The 8,046-nt window shown below is 41.8% G+C and overlaps 1 protein-coding gene across 2 annotated transcripts in view; it reads right to left on the bottom strand.

Annotated features, from left to right (window-relative positions):
• LOC125031842 (probable arginine--tRNA ligase, mitochondrial) overlaps positions 1 to 8,046 on the bottom strand; it is a 98,656-nt gene that overhangs the window by 61,705 nt on the left and 28,905 nt on the right. The gene's annotated exons all lie outside the window — the stretch shown is intronic.

An 8,046-nucleotide genomic window follows, 5' to 3' on the forward strand; every position in this document is an offset into this window, starting at 1 on the left:
GTAGCTTCTATCAATCTCCAAACCACCAGCCCATGCCTCGGCGAGATAAAGACCTGACCCGCCTGGGGATGTTTTCCACATGCAGGTGACCACCATGGTCATGTCATATGTCATATATTCATGATGTTTAATGTTTATTATCTTATTATTTCGTTATTTTTTCTGTTTTGCGTTGGTTTTGTACATACACTCGCACACCCACAAGGGAAGCATACTCGGTCATCTCTGTCTCTGCTGACAATCTACCTGGATAGGGAAGGGCATCTGCCCAGTGAACACTGTGCTATCACATGTGCTCGCTGAGCAAAGGATGTTTCCCACCCTTGGATAGATAAGTCGCACAAAGCCACACCCCATTTATGCTCCCAATATTACATAATTATACATTCACCCGTTTACCCATCCCATACGCCACATCACTCTCACATAGCTCTCACACTCACATATTCACTTTCAGCTACAAACAGCACACTCCCATACCTCACACTCACCAGCCGCCTGCTTGTCATTCCCTCATTCACCCTACCTATTCATTATAGTTTTGTACTATTATTATATCAATCATAAGTTTGTTCATCAACAACATTCTCCTGGATATTCCTTCTTTTGTTCCATTGTAATGTTCCTCTTTGTTCTCTCAACCAATTTTCGTTTAATTAAATAAAAGAGTGACCCCCTGAACCTCGCTATCAGCTCCTAGAGCTGGAAGGGAGGCAGACGAGGGTCTCACCTGCAATAGATTATCATAGCGGTACTATGCCTGCTATGATAATCCCTAGCAAGCAAGAAAATAGTTAACAACATGCTCATGTTATTTTCTTTCTTTTTGTTCCATTATTAGTTCATTTTTGTTTTTCAATATTTTTTTTCATTCAATTAACAAAAGAGTGACCTACTGAACCTCGCTCTCAGGCGAGGGTCTCACCTGCAATAGGCTATCATAACGGACTATGCCTTTCTTGTGTTTCTTTCTGTTCTCTTATTCTTTTCATTCAATAAACAAGAGTGACCCACTGAACTTCGCTCTCAGCTACTTGGAGCTAGAAGGGAGGCAGGACGAGCTCCTGCTTTGATAATACCTGGCAGGCGAAAAAAAGGGTGTCTCCTACCAAACCAACCTGGCTCAATTTTCAACAAAACAAAAAACTGCTTCTTCCAACCAGCAATAATAAAAAGAAACCACCAAGCAAGGGGTCTCGCCCCTTCTATATTACTCCCTTTTTTCGAGGTAGCTAGCTAACCTCACCTTCCCTTCCCATCCTCCTCCTCCCTTTAGTTCATCCAACTCCACCTAGGCAGAAGGAGTCCAGTTTGCATCCACTGACTTTGAAGTGAATAAAGCCGAAAGCCAAGGCCGCCTTAAGTCTATCTTTCATGTCATTTACATCTGAAGGTAGCGGTGTCCACGGACCTCACAACGCCAATAGTTTGCCAACTGCTCTGCAGCGTTAGGCTACCTGCCGACGTCTGTCGCCGGTAACACTTCTGTTTTGGGGCAAGTCCAGTTTACCACCCACCTGATCACCTATCAATAATAAGTTACCTGTTCCCTTTAAGACCTTCGTTTTTCTATCTGCATATGTCCAATCACACAACACTGTCTTGGAAATAGGTGAGCTATTGTTGTATACAAAAGACATTTTTAACAAACACAAAACAAACATCACACATTTCACTATTGACTTCCCATGCAATTCATTTTCCACTAAACCAACCTTCCTCCAACCCTATTCTGCTGTTACTCAGTATGGCGGCAGTTTGAAACTAGACATAGATTCCCTGATCAAGGAAATTAAAGAATTCATAGTATCAACGGGTACACCGAGATCAGACAGCTGGTTTCGATGAGAAGTGCTTAAATACTGTTTATTCTCATTTTGACCTTATCTCACCAAAGGCCAGGGAAGCATTTCATGCCTTTGACCAACAACCTAACACCAAGTGGGAATTGTTTAAATGTCAATTTTGCATTCTATTCAGACTCTTTTAGGTTGATCATGTACTACGGCTTGCCAGAATTTTTAACTTACAGCCTCAGTCATCTTACACTGACCTCTGCGCCCATTGTAATTGCGTCAGACTTGTAGTAAATAAATGGATTTCCTCTATCCCAGACAACTCCCTTTCAAACATCAATGGAGCATTTCGTGAAACCGCATTATAACAACTAATTTATGGTTTACTTCAATTATGCAGTATTTGCATCATCAGTCACCCCATGGTGCAAGGAGAAAGTTTAGCATGAAAAAGAAAAGATAGATAACGTTGTTGTAGTGCCGGACACCTTATCTGTGAAATCGACCTCTCCCCCTCAGCATGATTGCCCTACCCGACCCCCACAGACCTCACTCGTGTCAACACGCCAACCCAATCCTTTATGCCCATTCCACAACCTTTATGGATACCCATGATATCAAAGTAAAGACTATACTGAGCAGAGTGCTAGAACACACGGTTTAATAATGAAATCTAGACTTGGAAATAGCCCCCACAAAACAAAATTCATGCCATTTTCTAGAGGACCTTCCCAGATGCAGAAGTCAAGCAAAAAACATGGGACTCCATACTCAATTTATAGCCTCTGCTACTGCTAGCCACTGCAATAAACCCCCTATGGTTCCTGCACGCCTTAATGGTAAACCAGTAATGCTCTTAGATAGTGATTCGTCTGTCAGTCTGGTGTCTGATGTCAAGGTTAGGTTTAAATCTTGAAATACAGCCTCCTTACTGGTCAGTAAAGGGTACTTCTGGTAACAGGAGAAACCAGGCTGAACATTAAGTTTGATGATATTTCATTTCTTCACCAATTTACTGTTATTGAATCCCTGGTGACCACCTCTTAGGCCATGAGTTTCCCCGGCATACAGGTATAGTCCATGATCCTAAGAATAACAGAATTAAGTTTAATGTTAAGTTCTCCCTAGCTAAGCCTTCTCCCATGTGGACTCATCACAACAGGTACAATGCACTCAGGCCCTCTCAGAAGCCATGTAATTGGGAAAAATTTTCCCCATCAACAAGCGCCACCCCCCACCCCCCAAGCATCGTCTCAGACACAGGTGCTAGAGAAGCACTCCTTCTATGGCGAATAAGCCGCCTACCTCTCAGGCCTCGGACCAAGATACTCTCTCCGCCCCTCCTCATAATGTGCCCTCTCGTTCTACTCCAACTACTGCTACAGCTTTTAGATCTTTTCATGGACCATGGGAGATAGTGCACTACACTTACGTGTCAAGGAAAATACCACCATTCCTCCATTCTCCAACATGCCTGTTATTACATATGTAAATGTGGGTGCATGACTGGTCTTGCCAGAAGGAACTCATGTTAAGGGAGTTGCCATCTAGGCGGAGTTATTCCTCCACCTATTTAATCAAACTTCTACCCCATCCAACTTCAAAATAACGCCCGTACACTTGATTACAAATTAGCTAAAAGTGAAATCATGGAATCACCACTGCCTGCCTTTACTGGGACCATTCAATCTCAGCCCCAACCCCCCCTCATATGGAACTCTCTCGACTATCTCCTCCCCAGATTTTGAAGTGGGCTGTGAGATCTTGTCTCGCCTCTACAGGGAATATCCTTCCCTATTGCTTTCGGAGTCTTGACCCCAAAGCAAGACTGATCTACAATATAAGATTAATCTGGTTGCCAAGGCCCAGCCTATATTCCAAGTTACCTCACCCCTCATAGTCGCCACTCAGCACTCGACAAGACTACTGCTGACCTACTCGACCAATGTACAATAACCCTAAGCACCTCACCCTGGTCCACTCCGATGCTAAACAAACTGACTATTCCTGAGCCCTTTGCCATTCCCTCCCTTCAACTAATATTACAAGACATCGGGACTAACAACAAAGTCTTCTCAATTTTCGACTTAGCTAAAGGATTCCATCAATTATCCATACATCCCAATTCTCAAAAACTAACTGCTTTTTCCACCCCTTCTGGCTAATTATCTGCCCTTCAGTCTAAAAAACTCCCCGTTGAGTTTTGCACAATTATGTCCCTTGTCGTGAGTGGCTATGAATAATGGCATTGTCATTTACCACAATAACATATTAGTGGTAACAAAAGATGTTGCTGAACATGAAGTAAAGCTCCGGAAGATCTTCAGTAGACTAAGTAAAGTTGTATTGACCATTAACCCACATAAAAGCATCTAAACCTAAGAGCTTTTTAGGTTTAGCAGTTTTTTACAGACCCTTCATGCCCCATTTTTGATGCCACTGTAAGCCCCCTTCCCCAACTTCTTTAAAAAGATTTTGCGTCTCCAGTGTTGGCATTTCCAGATTGTTTTTTTAACCTTTCATTCTAGCAACTGACGCTTCTAACGCATTATCTGGTCATTCAAACATTTTTGAGATTTAATTTGAAGCTATGATATAGAAGTAAGAACATACCATGATCCACTGACTCACATGTCCTGCAACGACCCAAACGGTAGATTGGCAAAGCTTTAGGACACCTTGCTAGTGTTCAACCCTTTGATTGTGTATACTCCCGGCCCTTGCGATAAGGTTGACTACGCCTTATCTCAGGCACCTGTGTACTCCCTGTTCTCAAATAACTGCCCCCCCCCCCCCCAGATGCTTTAGACATTAATTACAAAGACGAAATGCAGAGAAAAGATAGCTTGTATTGGGGCAACATCAAGAGTCTAGAAGCTAAACCCAGTAAACCCTCAAGAAAATATCTTCCAGTTAAGGATTTCTACCTGAATGAGTCTGGCCTTCTAACAAAGAAGAAACGAAAATGTACCGAGATTACTTACAGACAGTTAGTTGTCCCCAAATGCCTTGTCTACTTCATTCTTAGATATTTCCATGAGTCATTAGAGGCAGCTCACACTAGAGTTTTCGGAGCCATGCAGCATGCTCAATCAAGATTCTATTTCCCCAGGTTATACCAAATAATTTTACAACACATAACACATTACGAGTTGTCATGTCTGCCCTTTATGCATAGGTTCAACCCATGAGCCTGCCCCTGCATTGTTATACAATATCCCTGACTTCCCCTTCCAGTTATTTTGCGATACCATATCAAGATTTTATAACAACTCCCAGGGTAAACTAGTTTTCATCGATAACTTCAGTAGATGCTGTGAACTTGTTTCTATACCAGACAAGTCGGCTTATATTGTTGTTAGAGCCTTCTATAACAATATCATATGCAGATACCAGTCCCCTCAACAGCTCAACGATGATAACGGAACATAATTCTGTAACAGTATTCTCTCACTGTTATGCAAATCAATGAACATCAAAACATCTTTCAATACCGACCTCAGGCTAATAGTATTACAGAAAGACTGAACAAGTCCATCTTAAACTTAATGAGAACTATGATTACTGACCATGATGATGACTGAGACCTCTATTTACCAGTTGTACAGTCAGCTATTAACTGCAATTATCATTCATTGGGTGACATCCCTCAATTCTTGCTATTCAGTACTGACAAGACTTCCTTATGAGCTTTTATGTCAAGGCACTACTTATCAAAGAACAAAAAGCTTATATGTTAGCAAAGGAAAAGCTGACCTTATTTAGGTGAAAGATAACAGCAAACCAACATAAGATAACAAGGATTAAGACAATTAATTTTGGTGCATTAGTCTTTAAGAGCATAAGTCCACACTCTCCCCTATGCTCAAGTTAGACCCTATCTTCAATGGCCCCTACAGGGTACTACAGTGTCGCAATAACAAGAAACTCCGTAGGAACTTAAAGGATGAGTCACAGACATGGCTCAACTTTGCTAATAAGTACTTTGTAGAGCGGTTCTCTGGTAACAGTGCATCACCCTGACTTCAAGTCCTCTATACTTGCAGATGAGTCCCATCCTCATCCTGTTCCTTTTCACTGGGAATCTATGGAACATCCCTAGTGCCATTATAGAGGATCTTGGTGTAACTTTCCCTGTCACTAATTATGTAGAGATAACTGTAGTATTCACTCCTTTATTACAGTTCTCTTTACTTGCCACATTTCACCATGCCAAGCTTACAGAGCTAAAGTCATACATATATCATGATAAGATTTGAATGGTACACAGAGGAAGCTTTTCATTCACATCTTGAATACCAAAATAGATGACTTGAGTAGATTCACTACCAGCAATTATTAACGCACTCGCCGTGGTCTCATAAACGCATGCATCTTTTGGTGTCATCGACAAAGACACCCTTACACCCATCTTGTTCAATATAAGTCATCCCTCCATAATGACATTGCAAGATTCGACTCTGGTTCATGCATTAGATTACATTAGTAAAAAAAAAAAAAAAAAAAAAAAAAAAAATAAGCTCTTCACTTTGTGCTCTAGTATCAAAGAACAGTTACAAACCTTATCCAAGGATATCACTAACATGCAATGATGCACCCACTTCGCCATTAGCTTATTTTATCAGTTAGCTATACATAATTTCATGAGTGATGTAGAACGCTTCAATACAGACCTAATAATAGCTGCCCGAGGTGAGGTTCTTCCAAGTTTAACATCCCCACATGATATGCATCACTTCGTAAGCAAGGTTACCTCTATATCTTACGAAACCCTTTTTTAATCTTGAAGACACAACACTCTTCTATGCCCATCTACATTCTTACCTGACACCCCATGGCCTGTCTGTCCTTATACCCCTCCTAGTCTTAAGTGCATTTCAAACATACTGTATACAGCCCTTTCCTCGTCCTAACAATACCCAGTGTGTCCTCTTTTCTGTCTCTACAATCATCCTTAAGTCCTTGCAAGGTTAATCCCTCTCCAGTCCATCCCCTGACTTCCTTGATGATTATCTCAGGCCATTTTGTGTGCTACACACAGGCCTTACCACAGACCAATCATAACTTTCCATCTTGTTCAAGTGTTCTTATGTCTAGTATCAACATACACTCACAGCACTTTTGATGAGATTACCTGTTCATCATATCCTTTTGTCCTGTCCTTAACAGATGTGATAACAGATGTGTCATACACTTCTTCCAAGCTACAACTGCAACTGTTAAGTGCCATGATACACCAAATGACACACTTATCACAGGCACATTTTAACTTATCCACACTTGCCAACTCGCCACTTCCTCAATTACTATACCAGTAACACGTGTATTACTCCTAACTTTCGGGCTAAGCGCTCCACTAAGAACTACTTTTAATGTAACGTAACCAACATTAAATGTAACACTACCAAGATCAAGCCTTCAATTAGTTCCACCAGCTGATAACACACCTATGCCCTCAGTGAACGGATGGAACCAGGTAACAACTACCCCCCCCCCCCCCACACACCACCTGAGAGACTGGCTATAGACGAGCTCTCTAGCACTCGGACCCACCAGTCAATGTTCATGGAAACCCCTGACATCCTGCCTCATACCATGGCAACCACGAAAGGCCTCCTCACAGCACAGCTTCTGCCACTACAGCATTACAGATGTTGCTGACAGCTCGAGGACGACCCTTGTACATGGCCGAGTGATATAAACATCCAGAATGTGGCGCTCCACACATCTGTCCTCCTAAGTCTACCTTATCACAGGAAGCAGCCGCTCAGCACCTTCCACTCCTGAACCTTCCAGGTGACCTACATCTCCCCCTCAAGCAAGCCCTACGAATCACTCACTTTCACAGCCGATATGTGACACTCCAGTCTGCTGAAGCAAGTATATGAATATATAAAGTATGTATGTATACGTACATATGAATGTGTGTGTATTTATATATGTTCTTCTATCTACATTTATGTATATACACCAAGCAATATCACATGAGTTGTGTAAGCCATTATAGTGTAGTCCTTTGTGTAGATTTCCCAGTTAGGAAATCTACCATCTCCACAATTCCTTGGTATTTAATTGGCAACATTTCCAAGGCAATTTTAAGTCAAAATCACCTGATTCGATCAAGGTCAAGGTCAATTTTAGTCCTGAATTGACTGACAAATCTCCACTAAGGAAATATTTATCATTCATCGGGCCAGGACCTATTCTAAAAAAAAAGGCCTCACCTAAGCCATGCCCCCAATCCACTGTA

The sequence above is a fragment of the Penaeus chinensis genome, chromosome 2, assembly GCF_019202785.1.
Source record: "Penaeus chinensis breed Huanghai No. 1 chromosome 2, ASM1920278v2, whole genome shotgun sequence".
NCBI lineage: Eukaryota > Metazoa > Arthropoda > Malacostraca > Decapoda > Penaeidae > Penaeus > Penaeus chinensis.